The sequence below is a fragment of the Rhinopithecus roxellana genome, chromosome 11, assembly GCF_007565055.1.
Source record: "Rhinopithecus roxellana isolate Shanxi Qingling chromosome 11, ASM756505v1, whole genome shotgun sequence".
Classification (NCBI taxonomy): Eukaryota; Metazoa; Chordata; class Mammalia; order Primates; family Cercopithecidae; genus Rhinopithecus; species Rhinopithecus roxellana.
This window is the reverse complement of record NC_044559.1, coordinates 95,781,721-95,806,870: the sequence shown is the minus strand read 5'-3', so window position 1 is coordinate 95,806,870 and position 25,150 is coordinate 95,781,721. Positions and strand designations below refer to the sequence as shown.

At 40.7% G+C, this 25,150-nt stretch overlaps 1 protein-coding gene across 3 annotated transcripts in view; it reads left to right on the top strand.

The window, feature by feature from the left end:
- Window positions 1–6,388: 6,388 nt before the first annotated feature.
- The window catches only part of ZNF438 (zinc finger protein 438), a 192,931-nt gene continuing 174,169 nt past the window's right edge, over window positions 6,389–25,150 (top strand). For 2 of the 3 annotated variants that reach the window (XM_030940669.1, XM_010357038.2), the window contains exon 1: window positions 6,389–6,493. The gene's annotated coding sequence lies outside the window, so the exon portion shown is untranslated. Of the gene's footprint in view, window positions 6,494–16,257; window positions 16,529–25,150 lie in introns of all 3 variants that reach the window. The other variant, XM_030940667.1, reaches the window with a different exon arrangement.

Sequence of the window (25,150 nt, the reverse complement as noted above, 5' to 3'; positions counted from 1 at the left end):
GCTGAGGCTTAAACAATGGAAATTTGTTTTCTTACAGTTATAGAGGCTGAGAAGTTCAATATCAATCGAGATTTTGCAGATATGGTTCCTTGCTGAAGGCCTTCTTCTTGGCTTGCAGATGAGTGCCTTCTCACTGTGTCCTCACATTGTGGCGACAGAGAACTCTGCTTCCTCTTTCTATTATAAGAACACCAGTCCTATTGGATTAGGGCCTCATCCTTATGAACGTATTTAATCTTACCTCCTTAGTTCATTTGTCTTACTATAATAAAATACCACAGGTAATTTATAAAAAACAAATTTATTTAGACATAGTTCCGGAGGCTAGAAAGTCTAAGATCAAGGCAGCAGCAGACCGGCTTGTCTGGTGAGGGCTGCTCTCTGCTTCCAAGATGGTGCCATGATGTTGCATCCTCCAGAGGGGAGAAACGCTGTCCTCACATGGCAGACAAGAAGGGATGAACTCCCTCTATCATGCCTTTTGATAAAGCACCTAACCCCATTCACAAGGGCTCCACCCTCATGACTTAATCGTCTCCTAAAGGCGGCTCCTCTTAATGCTATTACATTGGTGATTAAGTTTCAACACTAATTTGTGAGGGGACACAATATCTAAAGCATAGGACCTTCTAAAATCCCTATCTCCAAATACAGTCTCACTGGGAGCTAGGACTTCAATACACAAACTAGGGGGTTGGGGGCAGAAAAGACACCATTCAGTCCATAGCAGTGACCCATGGCTAGTTGCTCAATCTCACTTTTTTCCCTCATCTGTAAAATAAGATAAAAATAGTAGCTACCTCATAGAGTTGTGAAGATTAAAATATTTCATATGGAGTGCTCTGTGATGTCTTAGATCTAGTACCTGCTTAGTTAAGGTTGGCTGTTATCAGCAGAGGTAATTAACAATAGAATTTGAACTCCAAGAATCAGTAGAACTTCTCCAAGGGCTAAGAAAGCAAGCAGATTCCAGGGAAGAATAGAAAGCCTAAAGGACTGTTTCTGGAACATTCTGCCTGTCTGCTATGATGTCTTGATGTAGTTGGAGAGTATTTTTTCCCTTGAGGAATTTTTTTTTTTTTTTTTTTTTTTTTTGAGACAAGGTCTTACTCTGTCACCCAGGCTGGAGTGCAGTGGCATAATTATTATGGCTCACTGCAGCTTCAACCTTCCCAGGCTCAAGTGATCCTCCTGCCTCAGCCTTCCAAGTAACTGGGACTACAGGTGCACACCATCATGCCCAGCTAATTTTTGTATTTTTTATAGAGATGGGGTTTGCCCAGGCTGGTCTTGAACTCCTGGGCTCAAGTTATCTGCCCACCTAGAACTCTCAAAGTGCTGGGATTACAGGCATGACCACCGTGCCCGTCTGGAAATCTTTTTGATATATTTTCTCCTGTACCTTCTTCCCTGTTCCCTAATCCCAATACACCCACAAGGACAGTTTGGTTCTTTCGGTTTTACAGTCAGAAGCATGCACCAGACCCTGTACTCAATCAAAAACTGGGCTTCTCAGAACAAGGACACGAGTTCCTTGTCTTTCCATTTCCCTTCTCGCTTCCTTCCACCTCTTCTTGTTGGGGACAGCCTTTGTCTAATATCCTTTATTTAAGAGACTTAATTGCTATCCCCCAGTGCCTGTCAGTGTCTTTCAGAGGACCTCATGTAAACAAGGCTCCAGGTGGCCTGTCCTGCTTTCCCAGATTTACCAGAGGGGTAACATCCTGTTAGGACATTCATCAAAGATAACATTTAGTGAGGTCCAGAGCAGTGACTCAGGCCTGTAATCCCAGCACTCCGGGAGCCTGAGGCTACAGGATTGCTTGAGGCTAGGAGTTCAAGACCAGTTTGGGCAACATAGCCAGAACCCATCTCTATGAAAAGTAAAAATAACCAGATGTGGTTGTGTGTGCCTGTAGTCCCAGCTACTCAGAAGGCTAAGGTGGGAGAATCCCTTGAGCCTAGGAGTTCAATGTTATAGTGAACTATGGTCTTGCCATTGTACTCCAGCTTGGGCAAGAGAGCAAGAGCCTATCTTAAAAAATAATAATAATAATAATAATAATATTTAGTATGTCTAACCCCATTTGAGGCTTGCAGAAGTTACTGGACTTGCACTAAAGTACCCAGTTAATCAGTTAATGACAAGAGCTGGCGATGTTCAGTGCTTTACTATGTTATACTGCATTGCCATTCAAAATGTCTTGTCTCCTAAAGGAATTTTCTCATCAGAATTATTCCTATTGACAGTGTCCCCTTTGTAAAAAGCAACTAGCATCTTGAGTAAGAAAGCTACCCAGTCTTTGAATTTGAGTTCATCCATCCATTCACCACGCATTCATCTACACATATTAACTGATAACCTATTTGGGGTAGTACATGTAGAGGATTCGAGATTAAGACTCACATTTCCCCTATTCTCACAGAGCTTACAGTCTAGCAGAAGCAATTAAAATAATTTGCAATGCAGAGAGCAAAAGCTGCTTAGGGAAGACTTCTCAGAGTCAGTTCCTGCAAAATAGAGACCTAAAGGATTGGGGAGAATTAGCTAAGTAAAATGATGGTGGAAGGGAGGTGATAAAATGATATGAAATACTGTGCGAACTGTGTAACTGCAGACTTATAAGACTGTTATTAAACAGATATCCCTCCAGAGCTCTCCAATTTCTCTTCCAGGTCTTCTTCCAGCAAAGTCTCTATCTCTGCTCCTTTGGCAGAATAAGCCCCCTTTTAACCTGTGTTACTCTGTTTTATAAATGGTTATTTTATTGTTATTAGTATATTCTTGGGTTTGAGCTGGAGATAAGGGCCTATCTGTAATCAGGAGTGACCTGATTTTTATGTCAATTACCTGGGAAGAGATCATCAAATCAGATCCTGGGGCTTAGAGACGGATGTAAGGGGATTGTAGAATGGGATTTTGTTTCCCTTGGTCTTGATTCTGAAGGATAAATGATACATGTTAGTTAGGCAAGGGGTGGTTAAAAGAGTGTTTTTCAATTTTTTTGATTGAGATTCATAGTATGAAATACATTTAACGTTGCAACCCAGAATATACTCATGTGGCTGAACGTTCCCCTAATTTGTGTTTTGGGAAAAAATACCCTTATTACATGTGATACAATCTGCTATTTTGTATTTTGGATTCTGATCAGTGTTTTTCAGATCCTTTAATGGATCACAAAATCAACTTAGTGGGTCATGATGACCACCTTAAAAAATCAAATAGAAGCAGTCATGCAAAGATGGGATGGGAAACAGCGAAGAAGATACCCATACACTGTGGTCAGCATTTTGGAGCTAAGTCCATATTTTGGACTTCCTAATCCCCGCTGTTTCCTACATAATTTGTGCCTGGTTGTATGAAACTTGAGACAGATGAGTGGTCATGGCTGTGGGTTCTGAAGTATGAAGCCTGGAATCTTGACTGTGTTACTCAACAGCTGTGTGACATGGGCACTTGACCTACTTACCTTGTGTTTAAAATGGGGATAATAACAGTTCTTATCTAGTCGCAAGAATTCAAGGAAATAATGCAGTGCTTGGCACAGAATCAACATTCAGGAAATATTAGCAATTATATTTCTTTCACTTTTATTTTCCCCAAATATTAAGTACTCTGTTTTGTCTTAATTCAGCTTTTCCTAGCTTGAGAAGTAGGACCAAGAAAAGAGATGTGTGTATTGACATAGAAGGCTCTGGAAGCCAGATTGCTAGGGGCAGCAGATATCAAAGAGGAAGAATCACAAGAGGAAACTGAAAGCCCAAGGGTCACAGCGGAGGGCCTCAGTCCTTCCAGTGCTAAACCTCCAAGGTCCAGGGTTTTATTTTCTTAAAGAAAGCAGTTCCTCTCTGTAATAACGACATTTTTGGCCCTAGCTTCTCGCTTCCTGTCTAGGTCAAATTCCAGTTTGTTACAGAAACTTGACTGAACGTGAGTGTATATTTTCCCACAAATTTCTACTTGACATTCCTTGAGGTTGTGATCCTTGCTTGGGTACCTTTACTGTTGGCCATCTTCTGTTCACTGCGTTTACTTTTTTCCTGCATCTGGCAAAACAACGTTTTTTTTTTTATTTTAATACCTGGGATTTCAAGAGAAAGTATATTGAACAATACGATGAGAAGACTATATTCTACAATGCCATCTTTCAGAGGCAAAAGTATTCTATAGGAAAAACATTTAATACATTTGGTGTATGCTTCTTACCTATTTCCACTCCAAAAAATAACAGATGACATGTACCTGTGAAACACTCCCATAAACTACCTAGAAACTCAAAAAAATTACGATTTTTAGAAATGATATATATAAAACATTTTGTAAGCATGTAAACTATGAAATTAACAATTTAAAGGTTTCTTAAAATCTTTTGCAAGGAAAAACATAAATTCACTCTTTTAAAAATATGCAGAACTTTAAGAAACGTTAATTTTTCTATACCTCTGCTCTACAGAAAAACATTGTTACAATTATGTACAGTCTTTACAAATTCCTCTTACATCATTTGATAATGATTAAAACTTTAATATTCAGATAAAATACACAAATACTTTTTCAAATCAGAACATTTAAAAACACGTAGATTTTTCTGGAACAATAAACGTTTTTATTTTTAACCAGCTCAGATCTCGAATTAAAACCCAGTATTCCCGTCATCACTCTTTCCTGTAAAAATAAGACAGCGTTTTCAATGAGAGTGTAAACAAACTATTGTTTCAGGTTTTACTTACAACTGGAGCTGCCTTACAAAATCCCTGCCCTGGCCATCTGCCGTGGTTCCAAATAAGTTTACAAAAGTGAATCTTGCCATTTTCAATACTTCCTCCTTTGGGTCTATTTATTCCGAAGCCTGTTTTTCTCCTTTTTTTTTTTCCCCCAAGACAGATTTGTGTGAGCCCCTTTTTTACCATAACATTTGTTTTTTCTGCTTATGAGAGTGTAAGAATTCCAGAAGCCAAATGTTAATATTTTGTTGTCAGTTCTTTGAGCCTTCATTTTTTCCGTCTATTGAGCCCCCTTTGTTAACCAGAACTTTGTTTCTGAGGGCACAAAAGAGCAAAGAGGCCTGGCGCGGTGGCTCACGCCTGTAATCCCAGCACTTCGGAAGGCTGAGGCGGGCGGATCACGAGGTCAAGAAATGGAGACCATCCTGGCTAACACAGTGAAACCCCGTCTTACTAAAAATACAAAAAATTAGCCCGGTGTGGTGGCGGGCACCTGTGGTCTCAACTACTCAGGAGGCTGAGGCAGGTGAATGCGTGAACCTGGGAGGCGGAGCTGGCACTGAGCCAAGATCGCGGCACTGCGCTCCAGCCTGGGCAACAGGGCGAGACTCCGTCTCCAAAACAAAACAAAACAAAACAAAACAAACAAACAAAAAAAACAACTTAGCCGGCTGTGGTGGCGCGCGCCTGTAATTCCAGCTACCCAGGAGGCTGAGGCAGGAGAATCGCTTGAACCTGGGAGGCGGAGGGTGCAATGAGTCGAGATCGCGCCACCGCACTCCAGCCTGGGAGACAGAGAAACACTCGTCTCAAACAAACTTAAAAAAGTGGGGAGCAGAGAGTCGGGCGTGCACACGGGAAGGTATCGTGACATGACTGGGTTGGGGGGGGCTGGAAAGTTTGTCCTGGCGAAGAAGTGAACATGTTTATCCGGATCACCGTTTGTTAAACTTTAATGGAGGTGAACAGCAACCCGTCAGTAGCTTCACCCAGCCGAAACAGGAAATCCGGTAGGCCAGGGAGAAGCTGAAATCTGCAAGGAACGGGAGGGGCTGGAGGCGGCGCCAGGGCAGGAGGGGCAGGTGGGGGCCCACGGGAGCCATGAGCCGGAGCCGGAAGGGCGGGACCCAGGGGGCAGGGCCTAACCGGGCGAGGGCGGGGCCTAGTCAAGAGATGGGCGGGGCCTGGGTGGAGTCTACCGGGAGCCGCGTCGAGCCGGGGCGGAGCGAGGACCCCTGGGAGAGCTGTCTTCTCAGGGCTGAGGAGCCGCCTGCACCTGATGGAGAGCAAACGGCTGTTTCCACACGTGGAGAACTTTTAACGAACACGTGAGGAAGGCGGGCAATGTCTGTGGAAAAACTACCTCACAACCCAGGCGTCCTACTCCAGCCCCCAGGGCGACAGCTTGTTTACAGTATTTCTGAAGGTCTCTGTCCCCTTTTGTCGGCCCCTCCTCCTACGCTAACCCCGGCTTCGGGCTTTGAGTGAGGCTTTGGTAGAGGAGAGGCCGCCGCAGGCGCCCCGGCCGGCGAAGCCCACCAGCATGCGGGCTCTGAGGCCTTCTGCGCCCGCGCGCTGTGTCCGCGACGGGGCGGGGCGTGGAGCTCGGGGGCGTGGAGCTCGGGGGCGTGTCTCCCGCCGCAGCGCCGGGGGCGGGGTGAGGGCGGAGCCTGGGGGCCAAGCGGCCCGCGCCAGCTGGCCTGACCTCCCTGAACGCTGGGCCCGTGACGTCACCCCGCCGTGACGCGCACGCTGTAGGAAAACTGTAAGTTTACGAGGATTCCTGCAGCTCCTTGGGCTTGCGGGGCCCGCTGGCAGCTGGCAGCCCCGGCGGTGGTGGTGGCTGTGGGGGCGTCAGTTCCTTGGGTAGCCGCCGACTGTGGCGAAGGGACAGGTGCCTGCTCAGAGTGGCAGCGCGCCCTGCTGGGCGGGAGGGATCTGGGGTGCGGGAGGCGAGGCCGCGCCCCGTGGGGCAGGGCTAGCACCTTTTTCCCCGGGGCGGGGAGCGTCCCCGAGCCTGGGAGCGAGGCCTTAGAAGGGGCGGAAAGTCCAAATGGAGAGTCCCTTTTTTTCTTCTGTGATAAAGGGACTTAGATTCCTCTTCTCCCTCTCAGCCCTGGAGTTTGGCACGTAAAGTCGGGGATGGAGGATTCCTCTCAGAGACTAGGAATCCTATGTCCTGGCCGTTGGGATCCCGCAAGTGACCAGGTCGTCGTGGACACATTTATAAGATAACCACTTGCCTCAGTTTTCTTTTTGTAAAAAATGGAGATACAGCAGCCTCAGGCCTCCCTAATGGTCGTTCCCACAGCACTAGGAACATGTGAGATAACACAAGTGTGTAAATTTGCTAAGAGAAAGCTTATACACAGACACTTGGTTATTCTGAGGAATGTGGTAGCCACTGGCCATTTGACCAGGAATCTTGTAGACGGGGAACTTTTTCACTATTTTGCCTACCCCCGGCAACCTTCCATCCATCTAATCCTATACCACACTGGAGCCTGTTGGGTGATATGAACTGTTGTCAGTAAACTTGATAGAACGAGGATCCCAAGAAGTAACAGGTATCGTTAGCATGGTACTCTTGACAATTACAGTGCCCCCCCTTGTCTGGGTTTTGCAGAGGAAGCTTTCAGTATGCTGGAACTAGCACATTATACACAACATAGACTCACTGAGTTTTAAGGATTGTTGTAAAAAATTAAAAGAATGAGAATATCCAATCATCGTATCTGACTGCTTGAATATTTTGGTCAAGGGGTAGTACATTATCGATTAGTTGTTTCTAGACTATAATGCCTCTCAAACTCCGGGACTAGTATTCGTCAGGAACTTTGAAGAGAAGAATACTGTGCACACTTCAGGGTGTATTTATACAGGAGCTCGAGAGTTCACATTTCTGTAAATTCATTTCAGGAGTGTGATATCCTTTCATCCGGATGGGAGGAGCCTTTGAATCAGAAAGCAGGGCTTCTAATTTTTGTTCTATTCGTTAACTAGCTTCGCGTCCAAGGACAAGTCACCCAAACTTGGAACTTTGTTTTTCTAATCTAAAATGAGAGCTGATGGTATATCTGCTGTTGGTTTTTCCAGGATCAAATAAGATCACGAGTGTGCAAATGAAAGGCCTTCTAAGTGTGCTATTGTTATTAGGAGATTTGCATTGGTCCCCTAGCCTGGATGAGATGTGAGTCAGAAATCTTTAGAAATAGAGCAGTAAAGAAGACAGCCTCCAGCCTAGCAGGGCTCATGTTGCAGTGGGAAATAAACGAACAATACAATACGTGCATAATGTAATTTCAGTCCTAAGTGCAGTGAAGGGGAGGAAGAAGAGAGGAGGACAGTGGGGGAACAGGGAAAGTTGTTTTTGGTAGGATCTGTCAGGAAGAGCCATTCAAAGGCAGGGACACTTGAATCAATTGAAGTGTGAGGGAAAAAGCCTGAGGTAAGAAGGTTTCAGAGAGGAACAATAATAGCAATGAACACTTAGAAAAAGTAGAGCTTACCATATGTAAGTCACTATTGTGAACACTAAATTAGAGTTTTACAAGTCTTACGGTATAACCTAATATCTCCATTTCATAGATGAGGCAACTGACACACAGAAAGATTTAGAATTTGCCAAAGGTTGCACAGCTAAAACGTTGTAGAGACTATTTGAACGTGGGTGGTCTGACGTCAGAGTCCAGGCTCCAGGTGACTGTAGTTTCGGCCTCACAGCAGGAACAGCACAGAACAATGCTCCGAGTGGTCCAGACACAGCGAGAGTGTTTAGAGCACAGCAGGGAAGGGGGAAAGTGGTGGCCAATGATGGTCAAGGGCCAGGCAGGCCGTGGGGTCCCTTGTAGGCTGTGGTGAAGTAAAGGTGTTATTCTAACTGTGGTGGAAAACCATTGGAAGGTTTGCATCAAGGGACTGGTGTCTGATTTAAGTTTTATTATATGGAGAATTAACTGTAGATTAGAGTGGGTGGGGTGGAGTGAAAATGGGGGACAGCTGCTGTGCCCTGCGGGTGAGATGATGGTGGTTTGGGCTGGGGTAGGAGTTGTGGAGATGATGGTAGGCAGTAGAACTGATGATGCGTTTTGAAGGTAGAGCTGACAGGATGAGCTGATGTGGAATTTGAGGAAATGGGAGGTGATGATTTGTTGGGGTTAGCCTGGAACAACTAGAAGTATAGTGGTGCTGTTTACTGAGGAAAATTACAAATTTAGTTTTGCACAAGTTCTAAATGCCTGTTAGACATAGTCATAAGAACAGTGCTAGTGAAAACAGTAAGTACTATGTAAGTGTAAACCAAGTCCCAGGCAGGGTTTTAACTACTTTTACCTATATTAATTCATTTAATCATCATAAGAATTATATGTGCAAGCAACCATTATTGTCCCCATTTTACACATGAGAAAATAGAGGCAAAAAGAGGTTATAAGTGACTTGTCTGAAGTCACCCAGCTTGTGAGTGATGTAGCTCGGATTCAAACCTAAGCAGTGTGGCTTTGGAGTCCATGCATTGAATCCCTGTAACCACCTCCGAGTGAACATGTTGAGTATGCATGCCTGTGAATTTGGAACTCAGGGGAATGGTCAGGGTTGCAGATACCCATTTATTTTTCTGAAGAGAAAGTCTGCTTTTGTTTTTCATCTAAGCTTTGGTTGGCTGTGGGAGAAATAGGCAGTGGGACTGTGCTAACTGGTCTTTCATTATGTACCTGATTGGGTTCATGCAGCCAGTATCTGGTATTCCCCTGCCCATTCTGCCACTGTAGGTTCCATGGGGGCAAGGTCTATCTCTTTAACTTCTCTATCTCTAGTCCCTAATCCAGTGCCTGCTGTGCAGTAGTTGTTAGGGATGACTTTATATGCTGGGCATTTGGTTAGGTGTTGGAAGTTCAGAGATGAATAAAACATAGTTCTTTACCTAGAGGAGCAGAGTATGAGGAAAAACCTGTGGGAATAAGATTAGGGTAGACTAAATCCGTAAATACATGCTGATTAGTCCATTCTGGTTTTCTGCACCCTCCCCTCCTCAGCTTCCATGACTTGTGAGATGGGGCATGAAAAGGGCAGAGGGGCAGAAGAATGCCTAAGCTGTTGCAGGATGAAGTTGAGGCTCCCCAAGAGTCCTTTTCAACAAAAGAATTACTCAAAATCATGCATATTTTACTATATTTATATTAGTTTTATTTGGCAATGATAGAATTTTTACCAAATGAAATAAATTCTGATGTTTGACTATCCTTGTGAAGTGATGAGTTTTTTCAGTTCTATTACCTCAGTGTTGACAGTGCTCACCAGAGAAATAAGGGAGTTGGCTTGAAATGTTGCAGCTTGCATAATAGAGGGTGATGGAGGGGCTGGGTGAGGTATTCAGGCAGGTTTCCACCAGTTTAAGTATATCACGCCAAAGTTCCACATATTGGAATAAGTTTGAGTTTCTCTGCTGACTATCTCTAACATTGACATGTATTTTTTTTTTTTTTTTTTTTTTTTTTGGTCATAGAAAGGGGATCTGGTGATATATATCATAGGTGGAATTGCAGATTACATCTCGTATAGCTGGAACATTGTAGAACATGGAGACTAGAACAATACAAAAAAAGATGTGTCTTGTTCCTGTAGATCTTTCACGGCATACCATAACCTCAACAGTTGTCACAATTTTATTACTTCCTAACATGAATATTTCAAATTTAAACCATTTAAGGATTGTATAAAATTGCACTGCTGTAGATTTTATGGTTAATTTCAGAATTTTTAAAAATATATAAAATTATATTTTGTTGTAAGCTTTCATTGGGAAGGTATCTAAATAACCCAATATATGATTACTCCTAAACAGGAGCCCTCTACTAACATAAATGTAGAGGGGTGCCATCTGATTTTGCAGTTCACAACATTTTAAATCTGCTCTTGTAGCTTCCCTACATTTAATGGAGTTGAAATGATTAGTCTTTATTTATACCACATTTGCAGTTAGTTTCCCAGGAACATCAGATACCCACATATGGTATAAAGTAAAATTGCATAATCAATAGTCTACTGATGCTCAGGCGATATTGACTTTTAAGTTCAGGCTCAGTGAGGGCAGGTTGATGGTTATTTAATTGTGTCAGGTAGCTCCCAGCAGAGGGGAATGATGGTAAGTTCTATCTGAAAACAACAGGAGCCTCTGTTTCTAACACTGACCATGTGAAATATAACATCCTAGATAGTAAGTCAGATTCCTTTTACAATTTACATTTGCACAAGCAAATTTTAAACTATTTTATGAGTAATTTTATATATATGAAGATTGTTGTTGAAAACAGTGTGTCTAGCCCAGTGATAGTACATACTGAGCATTTAAATAATTTTTTGAATTAAATTTATTTATTTTTTAAATTATACTTTAAGTTCTAGAGTACATGTGCACAACATGCAGGTTTGTTACATATGTATACATGTGCCATGTTGGTGAAATGTACCCATTACACTCGTCATTTACATTAGGTATATCTCCTAATGCTATCCCTTCGTCCTCCCCCTACCCCACCATGGGTCCCCGTGTGTGATGTTTCCCACCCTGTGTCCAAGTGTTGTCATTGTTCAATTCCCACCTATAAGTGAGAACATGCGATGTTTGGTTTTCTGTCCTTGCGATAGTTTGCTCAGAATGATGTTTTCTAGCTTCATCTGTGTCCCTACAAAGGACATGAACTCATCCTTTTTTATGGCTGCATAGTATTCCATGGTGTATATGTGCCACATTTTCTTAATCCGCTTTGTCATTGATGGACATTTGGGTTGGTTCCAAGTCTTTGCTATTGTGAATAGTGCCACAGTAAACATTCATGTGCATGTGTCTTTAGAGCAGCATGATTTATAATCCTTTGAGTATATACCTAGTAATGGGATGGCTGGGTCAAATGGTATTTCTAGTTCTAGATGCTTGAGGAATCGCCACACTGTTTTCCACAATGGTTGAACTAGTTTACAATCCCACCAACAGTGCAAAAGTGTTCCTGTTTCTCCACATCCTCCCCAGCACCTGTTGTTTCTTGACTTTTTAATGATCGCCATTCTAACGGGTGTGAGACGGTATCTCATTGTGGTTTTGATTTGCATCTCTCTGATGACCAGTGATGATGAGCATCTTTTCATGTGTGTGTTGGCTACATAAATGTCTTCTTTTGAGAAGTGTCTGTTCATATCCTTTGCTCACTTTTTGGTGGGGTTGTTTGATTTTTTTCTTGTAAATTTGTTTAAGTTCTTTGTAGATTCTGGATATTAGCCCTTTATCAGATGGGTAGATTGTAAAAACTTTCTCCCATTCTGTAGGTTGCCTGTTCACTCCGATGGTAGTTTCTTTTGCTGTGCAGAAGCTCTTTAGTTTAATTAGATCCCATTTGTCAATTTTGACTTTTGTTGCCATTGCTTTTGTTGTTTGAGTCATGAAGTGCTTGCTCATGCCTGTGTCCTGAATGGTATTGTCTAGGTTTTCTTCTAGGGTTTTTATGGTTTTAGGTCTAACATTTAAGTCTTTAATCCATCTTGAATTAATTTTGGTATAAGGTGTAAGGAAGGGATCCAGTTTCAGCTTTCTACATATGGCTAGCCAGTTTTCCCAGCACCATGTATTAAATAGGGACTCCTTTCCCCATTTTTTGTTTTCATCAAAATTCTACTTGCAGTCACTTTTTTTTTTTTTTGCATTATTATCTTCAACTCGTATATATTTGCAGTAGTAGCTGGATGCTTGTTTGTGTACTTTACACTGTAAATGTTTGAATATGTTTAAATAATTTATATAAGTAGCACTTAGTTTTGCTTCATTTCACATTTGGTTGCTTGCGAATCACGAGGTCAGGAGATCGAGACCATACTGGCTAACACGGTGAAACCCCGTCTCTACTAAAAAATACAGAAAAAAAAAAACTAGCTGGGCGAGGTGGCGGGCACCTGTAGTCCCAGCTACTCAGGAGGCTGAGGCAGGAGAATGGCATTAACCCAGGAGGCGGAGCTTGCAGTGAGCCGAGATCCAGCCACTGCACTCCAGCCTGGGCGACAGAGCAAGACTCCATCTCAAAAAAAAAAAAGAGATTAAAATCTTTAGGTTTGATTTTAACACATAACACTAATGGCTAATAATTAGTAAGTCTAGGTGGAGACTATGCTTTAGTGACAGGTTAACCAAGTTTTAACCCCAAAACACCCAGAAGAAAATTCTTAGGGAATGTTAAGCAAAACCAGTATGTTGATGAAAGGAATAATTTAACCATAACTACCTAGCTATTATTCTTCAAGTTGTTACCATTCTACAGGGAGTATTTGTTTATTCGGTTCTTAAATTGCAAAGCTGTTAATTTCAATTTGCATTGCAAGCCACCAATCAGTGTGAAATAAATACTGGAAGATGATACTGTGATGAATCTGAACTCAGAATGATTTTTTACTTTCCAACACACTCTGGGGACATTTGGCAATGTGTAGAAAACATTTTTGGTTGTCACATTTGTGTGTAGGGGCATTACTCCTAGCATCTAGTGGATTGAGGCCATTATAGCATGTCACTGAATGTCCTACAATGTACAAGACAACATCTCAACAACAGAAAATTATCCACTTCAAAATGTCAGTACTCCTGATGTTGAGAAATCCTGTAATATCTTTTCTCCCTTCCCTCCCTCCCTTCCTCCCTCCCTCCTTCCTTCTGTTCCTCTTTTTTTTTTTTTAATACTTTAGAAATGGAGGTGGTAGGTTTAAGTGGCAAATATGCCTGACTTGGACAAAGGATTGTGTTGTACTGCTTTTAGTCTGTTGGATAGCTGAGCTAATTTGGTTCTTTTACTGAATGGGAAATAATTCTTGAATCTAATAATAGTAGCCTTGAATTTTTTTTGGTTGCCAGTGTGTCTAGTGTTTTTACATTTGTTTTTGGCTATGAATATATTTCTTACTAAAATTAATTTAATCTGGACTTTATATAATCCTGGATTGTAACATGTTTCCTAGTGTGAATTCCCTTTATTGTTGTGTATGTTAAATTAGCTATCTCAGAGTTTCATAGTTTATATCTATCAAAATCCTTTTCACATTAATTTTCATTTTTGATTGTTACGAACAGTCCATAAAATGTGTAGGGCGTGCATTATCCTCACTATTAGACCAATGAAGAAACAGACTTAGGTTAAATGACTTTCCATATGTGTTAGCAAGTTAGTGATGAAAGCAAATCTAGAACTTTATACCTAGGAATCTTTTAAAGTTACCAGTTATTGTTATCCCATTTAATCTTCTTGACAGTACTGTGAAATAGAGTTATTACTCTCATTTCATAGAAAAGGAAACTGGTTTCGAGATATTAAATAACCTATTCAGTGTCACCCAACTCATAATGTAGTTTGGCTGTTTCCACTGAGCTGTTCTGCGTCTTCAGATATTCTCCAATAAATAAATCTGACAATTTCTGGATAAATTCACAAAGTCTTTGCCTAACTCAATTTTAGGTCTCTTGATACTTATGTTGCCACTTGAATCATTGGTAATTCAGTGTTTGTAAGCCCATTCTAATTTGACTTAACTAGAAACTTATCTGAGTTTTGGTAAACCATACTTGCTGAGTAGGGGAGAACCATGTTTGCAGAACATGGTCCTTTAAACACGCAGAGATGTTTTTATATAGGGTTTTGAGGAAGCACAGAGTTTGAGATTGGCTGATTTTGAAAAGTGCAAAAATTTAAGGATTAGCCAGCTTTAGAGTTTAGAGACTGACGGGCTTTGAGGAGCAAAGGTACTGAAGCGGGCAGTTGCTGATTGGCTTACTTTGTTGACAAAGTACTTAAGTGGAAATGTTGAATAGACTTTAAGGATTGATTGGGGTAGATTTAAAACTGGTTTTGTGGTTACTTGTTTCCAGCTCACGACTAGAGCCAAAGAACAATCTTTTCCTTTCTTGAAGTTGAAGAATACTTACTTTTTATGTCAAACATGTTAATGTTAGCCATGGGGCTAATATAACATACTATTGATTTTCCTTTTCTTCTGAAACTTAAAAGAAAAATGGATGTACACCTATCACTTGTTTTCTGTCAATTTCAGGATAATATATTTGGAACCCAGGCTGCCTCAAGGATTATTTTATATATAGTTCAAAAGGTATATTTGTGGAAATATATTAATGCTTTAAAAATTATGGTGAAGGCTGTGTTGCTTTTATGTCTATTTTTTTTTCTCTTGTGGAAGTGTGTTGTATTATGTGCCTGCCAAAATTAGTCTTGATAGATGCCAGTTATAGATCTAGAAGTGTGTTGTTTTTGCTGTTATTAGAGATACATCTAGAAGTGATTACTTTTTGAAAGTTACTTGGAAATTATTCTTATCAACATTATGAAGGATTAATAATTGTATTGCATATATTTTACAGAACAAGGCAAGCCAAATATTTTAGTATTTGCAAATCATGTCACTGTAATTATTATATCATAGTACCATTTATATAAAGTATTAGGTTGGTGCAAAAGTAATTGCGGTTTAGGACCATGAATTTTAAATCATTATAAGTAGGCTCAGACACATCTTTATTAATCAGAATAGGAAGCATTATAATCAACGTATTTTTGCCACCGAGAAATAAGTTTGTTCATTCCCGTAGCTTAAAAATTCATGCTTTGGGATTTGGAAAGCATTTTCTGCTTTCCAAAAACCTGCTGGTTTTAGAAGCATTTTCCTTTCAAATAGTTGTCGAGATGCTTGGAGAAGTGGTAGTTGACAAGTGGTCAGGTGAATATGGCAGATGAGGCAAACTTCATAGCTCAATTCTTTCAGCTTTCGAAGCGTTAGTTGTGTGTCGTGCGGTTGGGCATTGTCATGAAGAAGAATTGGGCCCTTTGTTGACCAACGCTGGCTGCAGGTGTTGCAGTTTTCGGTGCATCTCATTGATTTGCTGAGTGTACTTCTCAGATGTAGTGGTTTCACCAGGATTCCGAAAGCTGTAGTGGGCCGGGTGTGATGGCTCATGTCTGTAACCCCAGCACTTTGGGAGGCCGAGGTGGGTGGCTTACCTGAGTTCAGGAGTTCGAGACCAGCATGGCCAACATTGCGAAACCCCATCTCTACTAAAATCACAAAATTAGCCAGGCATGGTGGCATACACCTGTAGTTCCAGCTAATTGAGAGCTGAGGCAGGAGAATCGCTTGAACCTGGGAGGTAGAGGTTGCAGTGAGTTGAGATCGCACCGCTGCACTCCAGCCTGGGTGACAGAGCGAGACTCTGTCTCCAAAAAAAAAAAAAGAAGAAGAAAGCCGTAGTGGATCAGACTGGCAGCAGACCACCAAACAGTGACTATGACCTTTTTTTGGTGCAAGTTTGGTTTTGGGAAGTGCTTTGGAGCTTCTTCTGGGTCCAGCCACTGAGCTGGTCGTTGCCAGTTGTATAAAATCCACTTTTTGTCACACATCACAATCCGATTGAGAAATGGTTCGTTATTGTTGTGTAGTATAAGATGAGATGGCACTTCAAAATGACGATTTTAAAAAATTTTCCCCCAGGTCCTGAGACACCCACTTATCCAGCTTTTTCAACTTTCCAATTTGCTTCAAATGCCAAAGGACCATAGAATGGTCAACATCGAGTTCTTCGGCAACTTCTCACGTAGCTGTAAGACGATCAACTTCAGTGATTGCTCTCAATTGGTCATTGTCAACTTCTGATGGCCGGCAATGATGTTCCTCATTTTCAGTCTCCTTTGCAAAACTTCTTGAACCACCACCGCATTGTACTTTTGTTAGTAGTTCCTGGGCCAAATGCGTTGTTGATGTTGTAAGTTGTCTCTGCTGCTTTATGAACCATTTTGATCCCGAATAAGAAAATCACTGGAATTCGCTATTTGTCTAACATAATTTCCATAGTCTAAAATAAACATAAACAGCAAGTAATAAATCATTAGGAACAAAAACATAAAGTGAGAAATGTCCATTAAGATGATATATAACATCGTCACATTTATTTTAAAAATGTATTCCAATATCAAATGGCAAATTCCAGCAATGCAAAACCTGCAATTAATGTTTGCACCAACCCAATATTTCAGTTGTTTAACATTTATTTAGAATATTTTTCTTTTTCAGAATGAAATAAAGAACTGCTGTACTATCTATAACTATTTACTCTGTGACAAAACTTTTTCTAAATTGATCTTTCACAGTAATATTTTAAATTATTATTTTCCTATGGAGATGTTCAAATAAATTTAGGGCATTCATTATCTTAGAAGTTATAGAAGTCAGAATGAGTTTTTGGTGTAATTTCTTTTTTGTATTGAAGTTTTATTTTTAAATGCCCTAAGTGCTGTCTGTATTTACGTATGTAATAAGCTCATAACATGTTAAAAAATGAGTGCTGTTGTAAGCTGAGATCACGCCACTGCACTCCAGCTTGGGTGACAGAGTGAGACCCTGTCTCAAAAAAAAAAAAAAAAAAAAGGTTGCTGTTGTTTTTATATGCAGCCTCTATTTCCTTCCTTAATCTACGGGTTTTGTGTCGTACCTTCATTCCTGCCTTCCAGGTAGGAATAATCCACTGTTAAAAGTATGTTTGTGATTTAGATATTTTTATGGGAAAACTCTTTAAAAATGTAAAGTCTGATTCTTGTCTCTGTTGACAGACCAAATTTCTGACCTGTATGATAGTCAACCGTAAGAGGTTAATCTTAGCCTAGTGTGAAAATTAATACTATAGTTAATATATTATAAAATTACTTATGACATTAACATTATGAACAATAAGTAATATTGTTTTTGACAGAACTGTTGTTTAACTACTAAAAGATATTGAAACATTGTTGTCTTTAACAGTTAAACTTTACAAATTTATACTAAGGAGAAATAAGAAAAACCTTTTTATATGGGAATGCAAGCTCCTTTAAATTATCAGGCCCAGAAAGGCATTTAAAATGTAACAGCAGTCACATCTCATTCCCCATAGAGCTAAATAATGACCCCTTCAAGCTGCTTGCTATTGGGGCTCCAGACTAACTGACGCCAAGTACCCATAAAATGCCATGTACGCTGTAGTTCAACAACATATACCCAATCACCAAGCAATGTTATTTTTGTAAACCAATGAGAATTTCTGATGAACAGCTTTTGTAATTGCCCCCTCTCCTGATTCGTCCTTTGTTTCTTTAAAAACTTGAGACTTTCTTTTGTTTTCTGGAGCACTCAGCTAGGCAACTTGGAAGTTTTGTCCCTGGCTGCAGTCCTCAACCTTTGTGCTTGAATAAACTCTAAACTACAGTCTGACCCTTTTGATTATTTTAGATTCACACTAAATAAGTACTTAAAATTCTTAGGAAAAAATTGATTCCTGAATATCGTTACTAGGATTATTCTTGTTATCTGCAGTATGAAATAAATGGGTTTGAAATGTGTTTTTCTCTGTGTACATGCAGTGAAGAGTTGGGCTCTTATTTGCCTAGTGATATGATAAAGAATCCTAGGTTTGGTTATCTTTTGTAGTAAAATGAAAAAAAAGAGTTACATGTTCTTCAATAAAAGACTTATTTTCTAGTTTTTGCTAGTATAATGGGTAAAATGGTAGCTCAAATTTTAATTTGCATTTTTTTAATTACTAGTGAGTGAGAGTGAGATTCTCTTCATTCACTTGTATGGATTTCACTTACAGTTCCAAATTTAGCAAATAAAAATACAGATACCTTGTTAAGTTTGAATTTCAGGTAAGCAACAAATGATTTTTTAGTGTAAGTATGGGCCATGCAATATGCAGGACACACTTCTACAAAAAACAATAATTATTTATCTGAAATTCAGATTTAGTGGGGCATCCTGTATATTATCTGGCAAACTTAATGTCACTTTCTGCGAATTGTCTGCCTCTGCCTTTTTGTCAGATTTTCATTTGCACTTTCTATCTTTTGGTGGTTGTTTTTGCAACAGTTCTTGGCATACACTGGATTTTAATCCCTTGCCTTTTTTAGATGTTGCAAACATATTCTTCCAGTCTTTTGCCTATCTTCTAATTTTGTCTGTGGTGTCCAATTCATCAAAGTTGATGCCATCAAAATTTTTCCATGTTTATGCTTTTGAGATCTTGAATAAATCTTTCGTCATCCCAAGGTTGCAAATATGTTATTTAACTTTTTCTTTCATTAGCATTACAGTTTTACCTTTTATACATTGGTTTTTAATACGTTTGGTATTTATTTTATGGGAAGAATATTAGGAGATGAGGTTAGAGAGGCAATGAAGGGGCACATTGTGTGAAGACTTGTTGGTCATTGTGAGGACTTTGGTTTTTATGCTAAGTGAAATAGGAAGCCCCTGGAGGGTTTGGAACAGGGGGTGCCATTGTCTGAACCATGCCTTTAAAGAAACTGATGACTATGGAGAATAGATTGTATGAGAGTGTGGCAAAGACTGCTAATTCTGCTCCAATATCTAATTCCTCCTTTCTTTTACTACCAGCACCCTGTTGGTTTAGCCAGATACATGGCTATGCACATAGAGACTGTTTTTAAACTCCTCCTGCCAATAAGTATGACTTTGTGATTAGGTTTGGGCCAGTTAGATAAGAACACAAGTGATATGTGAAAATTCTGAGTTATCTTTGTAAATATAAGGTGCTTGTCCTGAACTTCGTCTGCCCACTTCACTCCCTTTCCCCCTAACTGAAAGCAGCAGCAGGTAGAATGGCAACAGTTACCTTGAACCTAAAGATCCCTCTGCCTGGGTTCCTGGATGACCTTGGAGAGCAGAACCAATGACTACTCTCCATCTTCTCCCTGGCCATCTGCCTATCTGTCTCTTGTTTCAAGGAAGAGAATAAACTTCTTTCTTGTTTTAGCCACTGGTTTTTGGTATCACTTTATTACAGCAGCTTAGCCCATAGCCTGTATAGTACAAAAATTGGCACCCGAAATGGTGTTCCAGAATTAAAAAGCTGAAATGTATAGCACTGGTTAAGTGGTTGGTTGACAGACAGTAGAAAACATGTTATAGGCTAGAAAACTGGTGACCCTTATTACGCGGTGGCAAAATGTTCAGTGAGACTGTCACCTCTAATAAGTTGGAGGAGAGTCAATTTGTCTACCCAGTTTGTACCTCCAGGGAGGTAGTTAGAAAGAATCAGACTGCTAATATGAGTTGATTAGTCCTTGCCAGTAACTACAAGAGGGCGTCAAATGAGGGAACAATTAGCCAGTTTGCAATTAGAGTTGAAAGGGAGTATATAGTTTTTAGTTATACAGCTAAAGGAGGTTCTCTCTGCCAATGGCCTGTGGTCTGAATTGACTGAGAGGCCAGTAATATGGGGCACTGCAGTGTTGGAAAAAATTGCTTCTCTATGCCAAACAGCAAGAGGTAAGACAGTCATTCTTAGGAATCTCCTGTTAGATTTTCTTGGCCTGACAGTGGCAGACAGTCCAGGCAAGGTTCAAATTAAGGATTTGCTTTTCCACCTCAACCAGTCATTTCAGCTATGTAAAAGCTTCAGTTATAAATACAAAATCTCAGTTCCCTACAACAAAGGTTTATTTCTTACTCATGATATGTTAGTTGTGGCTGTGTTCCACATACTTTGTCACTCCAGTGTTTAAGCCAAAGGAATAAGCCTGTTTGGGACGTTGCCTTTCTTGTGACAGGCAAAAGAGATATGGCAGAACCAGTGTCTTGGAAGTGGCACGTGTTACTTTTGTTCATATTTTATTGGCCAAAGCAAGTCAAATGGCTAAGCCTGAAATCAGTCAGGTCAGAAGGGATATCTCAAGTCACATGGCCTGTCCTGATGTCAGTGGGTTGGAGTAGTATAAGCCTCCTGATGTGAATCAGATAATCTCAAGGTAGCTAACCTTCAATCAAGAGAAGGTTGAAGAGAGGGAGGAATGGCTGTGTCACAAAACAAGAGAGTTGACAAGCTTGATATCTATGACCAGATTAAATCCTTAGTGTGGTTACTACTTTCTTGTGGAACTGACTTGTGGAACTTTTGAAATTTTTAGGAGGTTATGTTGCTAAAGATCCCATAAGTTTGGCTTGCAAAAGCCTCTGATGGTTTGATATTGTTTATCACCTAAAGCAACCTTTGGTCCCAAATTTGGACCAGCAGGAACTAGGCTATTAGATCTTTGCTGTCCTCTTGGAGCACGTACTCTTCCAAGTCTGCTTCATGTATGACCAGAAGTGATAATGGACAAGCAAAAATCTTCCAAAGGCAAAGCCAAGACTGCCAAGACACCTGGACAAGGGTTTTCCCCTCAGAGAATAGAATCTGAAATGAACCAAAGGACTTGCCTTCTTGCTAGAGCAGAGATACTTTGCAATTCCTTTCTAGAAATATTTCATCTTTGATAAAAATAGGTGTTTGCTTTCTTTTATTTTCAGAATGGGAGACTTAATTGCATTAATCTCATTTGTATTCCACAGTTGTATTTAGGGTGTAATGGTGGTGATAGAGAGCAGAGGTCATGCTCTTTTGTTAGTTTGTGGGCCACTGCACTAGGAAGGAGCTACATGGATGTGCATGGGTTGAAGAGGGTTGTGTATTGCCCAGAGACCTAGACTTTAAGCTAAATCCAATAACTGGATGAGACTTCAAGTTATCCCTTTAGAAAGGAAATGACTATTCCAGAGTGGGAAGAAGGATGCTCTCCCACCTTTGATACGTATTTAGCTAGGCACATAACCCCTACGTAGAAATTGTATTTCTTATGCTCCTTGTAGCCAGATGAAGCCACATTTCTAAGTTTTGACCAGAGGGATGAGAGTGGAAGTGACATATGCCACTTTTAAAAGCATATTTGTATTAAAAAAGCGGCTTGTTAGTCATATTCTTTTCCCTCCCATCCCCATAAATGAAGCATTGGTGAGTTAGCTTCAATCATGCACCTGAGGGCAGTGCCCCAAGGAGTGGTAAGAGAAGACAGGAGGAATCTTAGTCTCTGGATGACGTTATGGAGCAAAGCTACTTACCTTCCCTTGACCACTTGTCTGCCTCTTGACTGTAACATGAGAGAGAAATAAATTCTTTTTTTTTTATCTGAGCCACTATATTGGTCTTATTACAGGAGTTTAGCTTATATCCTAGTTAATACAGATGGCAATGATGTAAGCAGGAAACATATAGAATGTTAGATTGGAAATTATTCCTGATTTTTTTCAGTTGAAGCTTTTCATTTATGTATGCTTTCTGTGAACATTTATTTTTCAGATTGTCTAATTATACCAACAGTTTAGAAATAAAGCTCTTACTTTAACATCACCCCTGTTATAATTATGCTATATTTCTTTTTATTTTCATAAGCATATGCTTTACATATTTATATTAAAATTTTATATCCTGATATTTTCATGTGATATCTATTTTCTTTCTTGCTTTAGAGTTCTTATATTGCCCGGTTATTATTGTATAACATTCAGTTTTACTGTACTTAAAATTTTGTTATTATTGGTCACTGTGGACTAGTTATGTCCCCTCAAAATTCATATGTTGAGGCCCTAACCTTCCACATGACAGTACTGGAGAAGTGGCCTTTAAGGAGGTGATTAAGGTTAAGTAAGGTAGTAAGAGTGGAGCCCTGATCAGATAGAACTGGTGCCCCTATAAGGAGAGGAAGAGATACCAGAGCTCTCTTTTCACTTGTGTGAAGACATGGTAAGAGTATGGCCATCTGCTAGCAAGGAAGAGGGCTCTCATCAGAATCTGACAGTGCCAGCGCCATGATCTTAGACTGCAGTCTCCAGAACTGTGAGGAAGTCCCAGTCATGGTATATCATTATTGCAGCTGAAGTTGATAGTATATTGGCATTTAGATTGCTTTCAGGTTTTCCTTCTATAAATAATGCTGGTTTTTTTTTTTTTTTTTTTTTTTTTTTTTTTTTTTTTTTTTTTGAGACAGAGTCTCACTCTGCTGCCCAGGCTGGAGTGCAGTGGCGTGATCTTAGCTCACTGCAACCTCAGCCTCCCAGGTTCAAGCGATCCTCCTGTCTCAGCCTCCCGAGTAGCTGGGATTACAGGCACACACCACTACGCCTGGCTAATTTTTGTATTTTTAGTAGAGACGGGGTTTCACCATGTTGGCCAGGCTGGTCTTGAACTCCTGACCTCAGGTGATCCGCCTGCCTCAGCCTCCCAAAGTGCTGGGATGACAGGCGTGAGCCACCACGTCCGGCCATAATGCTGTATTCTTGTAAAAATTATTTATTTGTTAAATTATCTTACATAGGACTCGATCTAGAATAATTTTATTTTATCACTGGTAATAATGACAGAAACAATGTTTATAGTAATAACAATGGCAATCAGTAATGATGTTTTTAATAAAGACAGCTATGAGAATGACAAGATCAATAACAGTAACAGACTGGGTATGGTAGCTCACGCCTGTAATCTCAGCACTTTGGGAAGCTGAGGTGGGAGGATTGCTTGAACCCAGGTGTTCAAGACTAATCTGGGTAACATAGCAAGACCTTGTATCTACAAAAAATTTTTTCTTTTAATTAACTGGGCATGGTGGCATATGCCTGTAGTCTCTGCTACTCAGGAGGCTGAAATCGGGGGATGGCTTCAGCTCAGGAGTTGGAGTTATGATCACACCACTGTACCCTAGCCTGGGTGACAGAGTGAGACTCTGTCCCTAAAAAAAAAATACACACACACACACACACACACACACATATTTATATGTAATTATAACAGTAAGAACAATGACTAATATTTATTGCATGTTTACTGCATGCAGGCACTGTTTTAAGGGTTTATCTTATTTGATCCTTACAACAGATTTATGAGGTAAGTACTGTTGCTCATGTTTTGTAAATAAGGCAAGTGAGCCACTGGGAGGTTGGGTACCTTCGCCGTCGTCTCGCAGCTGATTAATGGTAAAGTGTAGATTCTTGCTAGGCTTTATTTGCCACAGAGCATGCTATGGACTGAATTGTGTTGCCACCAAACTCATGTGGAAGCCCTAATCCTCAATGTTGGTAGTAATTAGAGATGGGGCCTTTGGTAGATAATTAGGTTTAGATGAGGGCCTGAGGGTGGGGCCCTCATGATGTGAATAGTGCCCTTTAAAGAAGAGACACCGGAGAGCTTACTCTTGCTCTTCTGCCATATGAAGACACAGTGGTAAGGTGGCTGTCTGCCAGCCCAGAAGTGGCCCTTATCAGAAAGTGACCATGCTGGCACCCTGATCTTGGACTTCTCAGCCTACAGAGCTGTGAGAGAATACATTTCTGTTGTCTAAGCCACCCAGTTAAATTTCTGTTGTTGTGGTAGCTCAAAGACAAAGCCCATGTTCCTGTGACATGACATGATTAGAGGTTTTTGTTTGTTTGTTTTTGTTTTTGTTTTTGTTTTCCCAGATCACACAGTCAGTATAGCAAACTGGGCTGCAAAGAAGGGGCCAAAAAAGTGGAAAGGACACCAAGAAAGAATAATGTTGCTGAAGCCAAGAGACGGGCATTTTAAGATCAAGGTTATCATTATTAAATTGATACACTTTGAGTGAATTTTCATTTAAGAAGTCATCTGTGCTTTGGGAAGAGCAGTTTTGTGTTTGCAGTCCAGATTGCATAGGGTTAAGTAGGAAATGATGTGGGGTACAGGAGACAGTAAAAACAGTTTAAACTCTTTTTTCAAGGCTTGGCTGTGAAGGAAAAGAGGCAAATAGGAAGTGGCAAGAGAGACATAAAGTCTGGGGATGTATATTAGTTTGGTTCATTTTTTTTAATGAACCAAATGATGGGAGAAATGTAAGCATTTATGTGCAGCGGGGTAAAAGAAGAGAAGGAGAGAGAGAAAATGTGGAGGGGGAAGTGGATAAATGATGGCATCAGAGCCCTAAGGAGGTGGATACCTGAAGTTGCAGATTTGCTTTGAGCAGGAAGTTTCCTTCCTGCATCTTCCTGGCACCTTCCTCCACAGGGCCAGGAAGGAGGGAAGAATGTGCGTGTGGTTGTTGGTCAGTGAGGGTGGAGGAAACTGAGGGAGTCTGACCTAACAACCCCTCTTTTGTTTCTGTGGAGGTGATGTCATTTTCTGAGTGAAGGGGGAGTAGGAAGCTTGAAAGTGGTGGACGTTTGGAATTGAATCTGTGGGATGTGAGAGAGCCTAAGAGAGGATTGATGGCAGCAGTGAGAAGGGTCTGCTGAGGTGGGAAGCCGTGTATTTGTGGAATTCCCAGCTTCTGTGGTTGGAGATTTTTATGAGTGCTCTCTAGACCAGGTATGGGATTAAAGAAGTAGACTCTTAGATTGGTTTAGGGAGTGTATTGTGGAAGGACAAGCCAGTAAGACAGTTGAGAATTTAGGCCAGGGAGTGAGGGGTTATTAGGTCAGACTCCCTCTGTTTCCTTCACCCTCACTGACCAGTAACCACACACACATTCTTACCTCCTTTCTGGCATTGTGGGGAAGAGTGTCCCTCTTT